The sequence below is a fragment of the Spermophilus citellus genome, assembly GCF_964194105.1.
Source record: "Spermophilus citellus genome assembly, chromosome: 3".
Taxonomy (NCBI): Eukaryota; Metazoa; Chordata; class Mammalia; order Rodentia; family Sciuridae; genus Spermophilus; species Spermophilus citellus.
In genome coordinates this window covers 40009503-40023341 of record NC_138184.1, presented here as the reverse complement: position 1 = coordinate 40023341, position 13839 = coordinate 40009503, and positions in this window count along the sequence as shown.

Sequence of the window (13839 nt, the reverse complement as noted above, 5' to 3'; positions counted from 1 at the left end):
CACAGCCATCGCCCCCCCCTACATGTGAGTGGGGGCAGAAAAGCCTTAGCTTTCATAGCTTCAGTTTAAGGAAGGGGTTCTTTTAAGTAGCAATGTCACCTGGAACTAAAATTTATCATTTCTGTAAATAGTAAGGGAACAGAGAGGTGAGAGATGAAAAATGAAGGAAAAAAATTAAAAAAATTAAAAACAAAAGCTCAAAGAACTTCCTTCAGTAAAACTGCACTTTATACTCTGTCTGCACATTCACTTCTGCTCAGGAAGAAAGTCTAGGGCAAAAAGAAGCCTGAGGAGAGCCCCAAAGTTGGAGTCTGGGGTTATGCCTGTGTGCATTTATCTTTCCTCTCAACTCGTTGGGTTTGGAAAGATAAATAGAAAAAAGACTGAGAACGATAAAGGGAGAACCATAGTTGCCCCATTTCTAAGGTCATGGAGATGAAAAGAACATTCTGCTTCTCTTCTCTTTGCTCTCGTCAGAGGCCCCGTGCAATAGGGCATTCATGTCTCACACCATGTCAAGTAGCAAGCCCATCAGCTCAGCGGCCTGCAGAGTTCTGCCTGCACAGGGCAGCTGCTGTAAACATGATTGTTAGCTTTGACTTGGGAAGCTCCAAAGACATTTTTTTTTTTCTTCTTGTAGCAGTGAGGTGCTGACCTCACTGCTGGAACTGGAAGATAAGAAAAATGTTTTAATCCATATGTTAATTATTGAAATTAGAACTGCAAACAAATATTTTGGAAACTTCATGTTGCTTCCAAACATGGCGCTTTCCATTTTAAGCCCCAAATTTAATTGTGTATTCAAAGGCTCAGATCTTCCCAAAGATTCATGCATTATGTATGCTGTACTTCCCTGGGACACGGAGGATGTCACGCTCCACATCCTGCTGAAATGGGGAAATAATTTCAGACAGAGTTTGACTTGAAAAGTATCAAAACTTCAAAAAGAAAAGAAAAGGAAAAACTTTGGAACACACTTTTTTTTGGGGACACAGAAACAGTCATGGAAAATCGGAGGCTCTTTGGGGGTTAAAAATTAGGAAATTGAGGAAACAGTATATTCACAGCTACAGGAAAACTTTTTTTATGCAAAAAAGATCTGAGAGAGGTTGATACTGATGAAGGGTTCCTCACGCTTTTTTTTTTTTTTTTTCATGAAACACCAGCTACTAAAGCTTTAGGCTTTGTGGTAACATCATAACTCTTCAACTCTATCCTTGTGGTGCCAAAAGAACAATTTGTAAACAAATGGCCAGGACTGTATTACAATTAAAGTTGACTGGCCAAGATAAGTGGTCAAGTGAATTTGGCCTGCAGGCTGTAGTTGGACCACCTGATAGATGTTATATGTTACAGAGTAATTAATATTTTTATGAGGCAAGTTAAGTATTTTGAAAGCATACAGTGCTGCCTACTTTTATAAGTTGATTATTCCACTTATTAATTCCTGGCCTTTTTCATCAGTTGGATAAGTACAGATGTCCCCACATCAACATCAATTAAAAAGGGAGACATCTCGGCTGCCAGCATCAAAGTGCTCCTGGGAATGGAAGCAGATCAAGCATTCTGACTGTATTAGGTCTAACATTTCCATCGTCAGATTTAATAAAATCTTATTAATAGTTTTCAAAGCCAGGCCTACATGCCTTTTCTCCAAACTTCTACCTCAAATCACATATTAATTTCAGCCTCTGGTACCCAAGGCGGTTCTAGCTCAAAGGCTTTCTGCTGCTCCAGGGAAGGCCAGGAGAAGGGGATCTGAACATCTGTCTGTGGCAACTGCGCTCGGAGTTTCTACTCAGAGATTCTTGTCAAACCAAATGAAAAGGGGCAGAACGTAATAACATCCATTTAGATTTGCTGCCCGATTCTCATTCAGTTGTCCTCATTTCTTTTTCGTCTCTGGGCACATCTGCCAGTGCTTATTTTTATGGCTGATTTATGGTATAGGTTTGATTAAGACACCTCTCTACCTTGCAATGCTTAAAGTACACAGCCTGCGGCAGCCAAGAAGAGCAGTTAAACCCCATGGGTTCAAGGTCAAACAAAAATATTTCAGTTCATCCAGCCAAGCCAATGAGGTTGGCTAACTCACTGGTCTCTTCACACAACAGCCTCCTGTTTCCATCCTCAGTGCATCTGGGAAAGCAAAGGAACAGATTGCTTTCCAAACAAGTTCATTTTTTTTTTTTTTTTTGCCATGCTACATACAGTACAGGTGTTTCAACTGTATCAATACAGTCTGTCATCATAAACTGGAAAATTCAGAAAAGTTACAATTTTGCTAAGTTCAGAAGTTAGTAGTGATTTTGACTAGAGGATTCAGTTGCTGCTCATGAACGAACATTTACCTCCTACTTCCACTCCTACCACTTAATGTGCTGTGCTTTGGTAACATTTCTCATATGACCTTAAAAACAGGTAAACCCCATACACGTAGAAATTTAGATGAGTGCCATTAATTAAAATGGGTGCAATGAGAACTTGACCAACATATAATTGATTTAAAACAGCTGAACGCTGAAATCATTGATTAAGCAGTATTGTTTTGTAAGCCTGAACCGAGAAAGGCAGATGGCATACTTTGGAAAATTCCTTCCAATAGCCATAGGTAGATGTGGCTTCAGTAGAACAGGAGGATGTGACAGATATTGTGGTGGTTTTCCCAGGAGCCATTCTCTCTCCCATTTTATAAAATGTGAGAGTTTGGGGGGTTGTGGGAATTTGTTTTACCCAACCCAAAGAATTCCCTTCCCTTGGGCACAGTGATTGTTTGAGGTAACTGGTTCCACGCCAAAGAGTGCATAGCATTCCCCACACACTCATGGCCAGTGAGTTGTAAAGAAAGTTCTAGTCCCCCTATGAGAAAGAAGTTACTCACGCTTCAGGAAAGCTGTGCCTTTAAGACATCATTATGCAGTTAAATCAAAGGAATCCTAACAAGAAAGTTAGACCATCTGATCACATGTGCTAAATAATGTCCTTTAACTGTTTTATAAGTGTAACTTATGATTTGAAATTATTCAAAATATACAGAAAAGTGAGTCAATTCTAGGAAAAAAAAAATAACTCAGTACCTCTTATATTAAGAAATGCTAACTCTTGTCTATGTTGACATTAAATCCTTTTTCTAAAGGAATCAAGTGCTGTGTGAGGCCCCGGGTACAATCCTCAGCACTGTGAGGAAGAAAGAAAAGAAAAATTCTTAAGAATGCAGAATTTCTTAACTCAAAACTTCTCTGTGCAAGTAATTAGGAATAGAAACAGTGCCACCACCGAAGCATCATTGATGGATTCTGAGTACCACAGACGGTGTATTTCCACCGTCTCTGAAGCTCAGATTAGAAGCTTAAGATGTATGTAGTAAGTGTAACAGCTGTGACACTGAAAATATGACAAAAGTGGTGAGAATCATCGTGGAATATCATGGGCTAATTTGAGCTTCTTATATTAGACTAAGGTTCTAAAAATGCAAAACAAGTAATAGAAACAAAATGTCTTTTCAATCCTGACCACTGATTTGTCCTAATATTAACAGGGCAGACACTGGTAACTCCCCTTATTGCCACACCCTGTGCCACATTTGCTCGGGAGTTCTATTCATGTCCATTTTCTTACGTGTGTGGGATTCTAGCACAAGGACTTTTGCGGAAGGGAGGTGATTTAGATTAGAATGAGCCCACAGGCCTTGGATGCCTTCATCCTATAGCCCAGGTAGCGTTGTACAGCCAAGCAGCTGCATCCTCCTAGGCTCCTCCCAGAGCCTCTCTTCCTGCTTGTGTGGACCCTGCTACATCTGCCACTACAGAGCAGAGACTCTTGTGCCAACAACTCTAATGACTCAAGACACACCTAACTTCAAGACAGGCTGAACAGTTAGCTCAATTACCAGTGGTCTCCATTGATTCCAGGATTTCCAGAGCCTAGTGAAGGTCGAGTTCTACATCCTGCTCCGCCAAATTTATTGTGAAAAGCCCACTTTCTCTTTGTTCCCTGACTTTACCTCACTTTGTGTACAAACATATGAAAAATATATAACTACTATGTTTGTGAAGGGGTTTAGATAATTGAAAATACACACATAAATATTTATAAAGTCCACTGCTCTCAAAATCCCAGAGGCCAATAGCACAAAATCATGTTGGGAAACCATATGAGAGTTCTTATCTAAGCCAAATAACCGACAGTATTACATTGAAATTTCATTAACCTAAAACATATATACTAACACTTTTAACTAACACTTTTTCCCTAGATTTTACCATTTGCTCATTTACTTCAATTTTATCAAGCTAGATGTTAAAAATCATTGACATTCTTTTTAAAATGGCAGTGTTTGATTTTATTTTGTAATATATTTTCTCTTTTCTTGAATTTGTAGACACCAATGTAGACACCAATGATTTGTTGGGTGTATAGAAGGATGTGTAAATTAATGAATGTCAAAATATGCTCCTAATAAATATTTTTCTTCATTCTTTGAGCACTGGCTTAAGAAATAAAACTCACATGAGCACATAACACCTATGAAATGGTCAAAACTTATTGGTTCCTATATTTCCCAATGCAAGTCAGTGTTTAACCTAATGGTCCTTATCTCAAAAGTTGGGGAATTTTAATAATGAGAAACAGGAGCCTACTGGAGTAGTGCAAGAGAGATATTCAACAAAGATTTCACTCATAAAAAGGACAAGGACTTGCAAAAGAAGACAGTTGATATATGTCAGCATAACTTATGCAGACGGACTGGAATTTTAAAGCCTGGACTCACGTTTCCAGTAAAGAAAGAAAACTTACAGTATTGGTATATCTGCATAGACACAAAGAAGTGGCCAACCCTGATCCACACCTTAATAAAGTTTGAACATAATGAGTTTCTCAAACATCAACCTGCACTTGAATCACCTGGGAATTTTTGCTTTGTTTTGTTTCAAAATGCAGATTCCAATCCATGATATGTGGAGGAAGATGCTACATTTCAAATAAGTTTCCATATGATGCTGGTTCATGAATCGTACATTGGGTAGAAAAGAAAGTTTCCTCACAATCAATTCCTCACAAAGGAATCCAGGTAAGGACAATATTTTTGCCAGTATATATATATGCTTTGTGTGTGTGTTCTTCTTATGTGTGTGTATACTCGGTTCATTCAGTTCTCAACTAGTCCTTGTGTTGCCATTTTGAAAACCTGATTTCAACACTCTACATCTTTTAAAAAAAAGATACGATCCCAGCAGCTCGGGAGGCTAGGCAGAAGAATCATAAGTTCAAAGACAGCCTCAGCAATTTAGTGAGGCCCTAGGCAACTTGGATAGGCCCTGTCTCCAAATAAAAAAAGGGCTGGGGATGTGACTCAGTGGTTAAGCACTCCTGAGTTCAATCTCTGGTAACAAAATAATAACAATAAAAAGGTATGTTTCATTTGATTCTTTCTTGCCCTCTGACTGGTTGACTAGGTAGTCATTCCTTTCATATCTATCTCCTGATGGAAAAAGGACTTCTTTGGATAAAGGGTCTTAAAGTTACAAGTTCTCTGAGCATCCATCACATCATCTGTGAATTGGAGCCATTTGCCTCACCTATCTTAAATTCCTGCTCCTCTAATCCTGGTCATGAGACTGGAAACTTGTCTAATCACTAACAATCTTGCTTTCTCTATTTCCAAATTATGGATAAAAGGCATACATTTGAAGATTAAACATGCCAGTACACGTAAAGTGCTTACCACAATCTTTGGCACGTCATGAGCATTCAATAAATGACAATATTTTAAATAATAATAATTGATCAAATATGACTGTTTGTTTTCTAAAAGACTATACAGGTTTATTATTATCATTATAACCCCAAAATTAGTCTTCCGGCAGCAGGTATGCCTGAAGATAACTATAAAGTTTCTATCTCATTCTTCATTCCTTTCTGTCACCTGTTTAATTCTATTCATTGTATCTTCTTACTAAGAGGCTTAGTATTCAAGGCTAAAAATGTCCTCGTAAAATATTGTTCCTTATTATGCCAATAACTCAGAAATGTAGGTCAAGTAAATACAAGTGGTGTGTGAAATGAAGCCTTCAGAGTTTATAGTGCTACTGACCAAACAGTCAAACATTGTTAGTGTGATTATAAAGGCCCAGAGGAACCTTTCTACCTTTGGAACAATGCTTGTCTTTGCTTTTGCAGCACATGCTCTTCAGGGTGAGAAAAGGCACTTTTGATTTTTAAAAAGGACTCTACCACTTGCTATATCTGCTTTCATTTGGTGTAATACAGGGTTTTTTTTTCTTTTTTCAAAGTCATTATTTGTATGATTAGGCTATGCAAGTAATTAGAGCATTTACTACTCATAATGGGCTTCCGGAACCTTATGAGAAGTCATGAATCTGCTATACAAACTTATAAATAGATGGAATCAATACACACTGAAACCTCAAAAACCCATAGCATGCTAGTTTAGTTTAAAATTTTGCGATTTATCAGACACAGGTCTGGCTGAACTTTGCTTTTGCATAATATGTGGATGGAAAAATTTCTTATTAAGCAATTTAACAAGGTCATTTACCATTCTTAAAGAGTGCATTATTATTAAGGCTTTTAAATAGGTCTAGGGGGATACAGTGCGTTAATCATCAGCTATCAGTTCATTAAAGCAGAACTTGCAGATCTTCTAGCAACAATATCATTAACGTGGATTCTTGAATATTAAAAAATAAAATTTAAAGAGTCCTTCAGCATGGCTTTTTTGGGAACTAGCTTCAGAGGGGTAGAAAGATAAACACTGTTAGATAAACTATTACATTAGAATGTCTTATATAGCTTGAGGGACTTACTTTGAGAAAGAACTTGAGTTTTAATTGACTGACTGAATTTCATTCCCATCAAAATTATTTTGTTCAATACCAAGGTACTTGAAATCCAAGCACCACATAATTGATCTAGTCACTTTATTCACATATGTACTCTCTTCTACTTTGATATGAACAAAATTGAAGTACAAATATAAATATATCACATTTGCAGCTTAGAGCTGATTTATTCTGTTTAACAGACACAGTGACAGTGCAAAGGACACTCAAAGAAACTTACAGCATTGGGATTTAAGTGACTAAACACTAGCTTGAGAAATAAGATTGGGTGATTTAAATTTTTAAATATAATATTGTGGCATACTTTAATATGTATGTGTTCATAACATTACTACACACACACACACACACACACACACACACATTGGTGATTTAACACATAGTAGGAAAAAGTAGAAAAGTGATTTTATAAATATGGTAGTTAAAAAAATACCATCAGATTTTATGAAGGTACCACTAAGTATCTATAGTGGTGGTTTCTGAACTTACGTTTGCACCAGACTCGATTGGAGGAAGGGCTTGTTAAAAGAGGACCTGCTGGGATCAGATCCTGGAACCCAGGTTACTTTTCTAACAAGTTTCAGATGATGCTGTTGCTGCTGATCCTGGTACTGTCCTTGGATCTATTGATGGACAGCACTTTGTTTTTATTTGGCATAAATGGAAGCTGGATATTCTTTTTTGCCCCCTTTTCTCTCATCATAACAAATATCTACAGAATTTATTACTGTGGTATTGTCATTTTCTTTAAGTCAGTAATGAGAATCATCTGGATATTATATTAAATGTGAATACCTGAGTCCAACATCTTTAGGCTCAAGGTAAGGGCAGCTGTGCTACATCAGTGCTTTGAGGACTATTAGGATCTTTTGGGGATCTTTTAAAAGTCCTGAAGCCCAGGCTGTATCACAATTGTCTTAGTCTATTTTGTTGCTGTAACAGAGTATCTGGGACTGGGTATTTATAAAGATCAGAAATTCATTCCTCATCATTCTGAAGGCTGGGAAGCCCAAGATCAAGGTCCTGGCATCCCATTTCTGGTGAAGGCCTAATTTTTGCACCATCCTATGGTGAAAGGCACAAGGACAAAAAGAGGAAGAGGATTAAACACTGGATCTTCACATTACAGAAGACAGGGAACCCACTCTTCAGCCCCCTCACTTTTTGGGGGGTACTGGTGATAGAACCCAGGGCCTCATACATGCTAGGCAAGCACTTTACCACTAAGCCATACCTCCAGCCCTTTTTAAATTCCATTTTGAGAGAGGATCTTGCTAAGTTGGTCAGGCTGACCTTGTATTAGTGATCCTCCTGCCTTAGCCTCTGAAGAGCAGGGGGTACAGTATGTAACGTAGCCCATCTTCTTAAGCCATTATTGTGAGTCCTCATGAACTCAACACATCCCATTAGGTCAGACCCCCAACACCATTGCACTGGGGATTTGGAAGTATCTAAACCATAATCTGGAGGCACATTCAGACACTAGACACAATTAAATCAGAATCTCTAGGTGTGGGCATCAGGCCTCACTAGACAGACCTCCAGGTAATTCCAGTGTGGGCCAAAGTTGACAACTAATCAGTATTTGCCAACTGAAGCTTCAGGAGTCTGTATTCCAAAGCCACCTTTCTTGCTCTCTGCCTATAAGGATCATAACAATGACAGAATTCTCTGTTTTGCTTGTCTCTCAACACTCCAATTGATCATATCTCATTATTTGTAGTTACTTTATTCAAATATAAATTTCTAGGTTTAAAGTATATTAAAATGCTTTGTTTGAATTACATGCATTCTGATGTCTATATTTAAATGATTTGCAGGCTGATTAGCTTATTTCATGCCTTTGGATTTCTCACTTAATGCCAAAAGGCAATATATTTTAATATGAAAAAGGTCCAGACTTTTGGCCTGGGGATGTAGCTCAGTGGTAAGCTTACCCAGTATGTAGGAGACCCTAGGTTCCATCCCCTCTACCACAAAAAAACCAACAACAAACAAAATATTTGTCAGTTTTGAGACCTTAGGTTAGACATGTTCAACAGAAATTTCTGACATGATAAAAAAAAATCTTAGATATTCTCTAATACACTACCCACACGAATCTTTGAATGCTTTAAATATGGCCAGTGTGCCTCCTGAACTGAACTTTCAATTATGTTTAACTCTGGGGCTGTGGTTGTGGCTCAGAGGTAGAGCACTTGCCTAGCACCTGTGAGGTTCTGGGTTTGATTCTAAGCACCATATAAAAAAATAAATACCCTATTTGATTCAAATATATGATATGTCAAGATCATTGTATTGTCATGCAAAACTAATAATAAACAAACAAACAAACAAACAAACAAATAAAGGTATCATGTCCAACTACAACTAAAAAATAAATATTAAAAAACCCAAAATAATTGTTTAACTGTTATTTATGTTTAAGAGGTACATGTGATTAGTAGGTACTATTTTGTACAGTAGAACCTTAAACAATAAATTGAATTTAGCACAAAACTGGCCTGCCAGAGTAGTAGTATTTTTTTTTAAACATATTAAGATTTACTATATGCCATGTGCTGGGTTTAAGGAATATACATTTTTTTTTTTCATTTGATTTGCATGATCAGCATTTGGCACAATTCTTCTGTATAGCTAGAGAGGAGAATCAAGAGCTTATAGACCATGGAGTTTCTGTTGCAACTTCTTAACTCTTCTGTTACAGTGAAAGCACCTTCATCCAATCCAAGTATGAATAAACATGGCTAGGGACCTAGGAAAACTTATTTGCAACATAGGCAGCAGGCAAGGTTTGGCCCTGGCACATATTTTAAGACCCCTGTTTAGGATAATCCTAAACTATTATAGTTGAGAAATTAAATGAGTCAAGGTCTTGTTTCTAGTACAAATTCTTGCTTCAACCTTTGCTTCCCCACTTCTGATTATCCTTTTTTTTGGGACCAAGTGAGGCAACTTCTTGATGCAAATTAGGCTTAATATGGAACCCCTTCCTCCAATTTTCTTCCCAGTCATCTGTTCAGGGAAATTTGTTATTTTACTATCATTTATTCAATAATGGCTTAATATTAAATAATATATTATTAAATAAATAGTAAATAATATATTTGTTATTATACTATTTATTTATACTATCTTAATGTGATAGTAAGCTGCAATTTTGTGGTATAACTTCTGGTTCCAACTACTGACAGAATAGAGAGTTATTACATAGCAATTAAACATTTGTGTGGCTATGGGGATGCCATAGTTATGAAACACCACCCTGTCATGTCTGTTTGTTAATCCATCTAACAGTATTTAAATACTTATTGTGTTTAAGGTACAAAGCTGGGTACTGTGGTGGAACCAGAAGACAGCATAATTCTTTCCAGAAAACTTAAGAGTCTGAAGAGGGATATATCAGGCCCATAAATAACTTTTATACAAATTGACTTAGGGGAGGTAGAAGCTGAGTAGTTCAGAGTCCAGAGAAACTGGAGGTCACATGTCACTAGAATTCAATTCAGTCCAATTAATGGTCACCTGCATGAATATCTATTTTTGCCCAGAATGTTATTAGTCTGCTGTCAGGAGACAAAAGTAGGAAAAAAAAAAATTAGGTTTCTTGCTTCTGTATTGCAAGGTATTATTAAGTAGGAAAAGCAAGAATATGCTCTTTAAACAACTGAAAGTAATCCCAAGGGGCTAATTTCAAAAGTTCCCTATAAACTCTTCATCATAGAAGTCAAGGCAATTAAAAGTAAGGAACAAACCTCTGCCTGTAATTAGGCTGTGGAGACTCACATCCTACAGAAGGACCCACAGACAGGTCTCACAGTCTTGGTGTTTACAGAGGAAGCAGTGTCAGAGTCTATTATCATGTAGACTTCTTGGTTTACAAAAAAATAAGTAGGTCAAAACGACACACCTGTCATGATTAAAAAAAAAAAATCAGTGGGGTCAAAGATCATCAGGTCTTTACAGTGAATTATCTATGTAAAATGTGTATAGTGAACACATTTTAAATCTTTGAATTCTTATGGTAGAAGTGTATATAGCACATGACATGAAAGCTTTTGTGATGATTGGGAATGGAAGGGGGCCAGTTATATGGTCAGTAAGTGCTGGGACAAAATTTCCTCTGGTGCTTATCTGCTCCAAATCACACAGAAACAGACAGTGACAGAAATGGAATAGTAACAACAATATTTCCATTGGATATTAGGGTCAATGGCAAATACACTAACTTTTCTATTTTTTCTTTCTTTTGTTTTTTATTGTTTTATTTTGAGATATGGTCTACTGAATTGCTGCTCTCAAAGTCTGGCCTCAAAATTGCAATACTCCTGCCTCAGCCTCCTGAGTTGTTAGAATTATAGGCATGTGCCATCATGCATGGTCATCCTCATTTAAAAAATAAAATATACTTCAGTATATTTTTTGTTACTTTAGTATGTTAACAAAATACTTGCTGCTTATATCTTCTCTACCTCTTGTTATTTATTTATTTATTTTTCTCGTCCTCCCATTCGTTTTAAATATACCTGTTTCCATTTTCAGGGATTGCTTGGCAAATCTTTGACAATTGTTACCATATATATAGTTCTAAAAAACATTTCTATTAATCTAAAATATACATTTGAGAATATCATGGCAAGGTGAAGTCTATATTATTTCACAAATGCAAATCAGAAAAAAAATCTAAAATATTTTACAGCATCTCCATGAGTTCATAAATGATAGTGTGTTTTTTTCCTGAATAGAGAGCACAGTTTCTCAATTATAGCAATACTTTCCTCAACTGCATTCTTACTGCATTGTGGATATGTTATCCATGTGTTACGTGGACACTTGAGACAAATTGTGTCTTCCTATATTTAGAGGTGAAATTTTATGCTGTCTCTTATTCTATACATTGCCTAAAACAAGATTGCTTAAAACATGAAATATTATGATACAGCAACATCAGTTAGCAGGAATTATGGGAAAAACAAGATTTCGCCTCTATCTCACTCAGTTTATTATTTATTTTTTTCATCTTAAAGTGCCTGTTTTCCCATTTAAAAAAAGTTGTGTGCTGTATAACAATGCTTTAAGGAACCCAGAAGCAACATTATACAGACTTATCAACACACAGATTAAGGCCATCTCTCCAATGCTAATGGCTTGGCAGATTTTGATGGGGTAGAGTTACAAAGTTAAATAGTAAAACATCAGCATGGGGCTTGAAATCTTATTCAGAGGAAGACAGAGGTCCTCCATCACCAACATCCCTAATTCATGCTTATCAGAATAGGTTTCTGCATTACTTTATTATTACTGACTACAGTTTCATACAGAAACTATCAGAAACCTTTAAATCTAGTATTTTGCAACATGTGATTCCCCACCCCAGGGAAGGCATGTGCATCCTATGTGAGGAGCCACCCTGATACTGACACAAAGCAACAAACTGCTGAGAGCAGAAGTTCTACAAAATCTACTAACTTGTGCAAGCGCCATTAAACTATATTCTGAGGGATCAATAACAAATAACTGACAAGTTAAATACAGGCTTAAAAAGTATCCCTTGTCCTGAGTGATGTACTTGGAAGCATGAGGAAGGTGGCTTTTTCTGTTAATATATAAGAGAAGAAAAATATTTCATGCTCTTTACTCATTTATTAATGTCACCTATTTAAAAAATAGTTTAGAGTTTTGCACCGTAAGGCAGAAAATTAAACCTGGAGCCCATCTAAGATTGCATTTAACTAACTTCTCACCAAAGCAGTTAAATAAAATAGGTGTGGATCTCTTACAGAACTGTAAATTAGCAATAAGGCAAAGTTTTCTTCAACTTAAATGCAAACTGATGAACTCAAAATTTAAATGAAGATTTTATACACAAAAATGAATAATGCAAGAAAGATAACTAGACTTTTATATCTTGCTGTGGAATAAAAAACTCTCTCAAATGTACAAAACATATATTCCCATCATTAACTTTGAAATATCATTCCAAAAATACACACTAAGTAAATTATAGCTTCAGACTTAGGGGACATTTCAATAGCTAAATATTTTTATTGTAATTATTTCCCTCCCAGTTTATATTCTTTCTGTTCAATATCCCAATGGTCAATCTGCAACACCTGAGAAGATTTAATGCCTTTTAATCAGTTATAATTTTAAACCTCAAATCAAGTTGTTGAGAGACTGATTCTTTTAACTTTTAACTTTATTTTTAATTAGCAAATGATCTTGTGTATAAGGTGACATTTTGGCTTATGTGTATATTACAAAAAGATTCAATCAAGTTAATTAACATATCTATCATCTCACCAAATTGTCAGTTTCTGCAGTGAGAATCTTAAAAATATGTTTCAGCAATTTTGAAATACACAGTATGTTATCACTAACTGTGGTCATAATGCAGTGTAATAGATCACTGAAGTGTATTCCTCCAGTTGAATTAAAATGTTGTACCTTCCCTCCTTAGTCTTCCCCTTATTTTCCCCAGGCTCAGGGAACCACATTTTTTACTCTCCTTCTACAAGATTGACATTTTAGTTTCCACACATAAGTGAGATCATATGACATTTGTTTTACTGTGATTGACTTATTTCACTTTGGATAATGTCGTCTAGTTCCATCCATGTCGTCTCCAGTGACAGAATTTTCTTCCACTGTGGTGAATATACCACACTTTCTTTGGATCTTTTTAATTGACACATAAATAGTTATAGGGTATAGTGTGATAATTTGATACATGTAGACAATGTGAAATGATCAAATCAGGGTAATGAACATTTCTATCTCCTTAAACACTTAACATTTGTGATTTATTTAGATTGGGAACTTTTATAGTCATCTATTCTAGTTATTTATAAAATATATAATAAATTGTTGTATACTAAATTACCCTATGCTGTAGTACCTTAAAACTTATTGCCCCGATGTAACAGTATTTGGGTACCTGATATTCAACCTCCCTTCATCTCTCATCTCTTTTCCC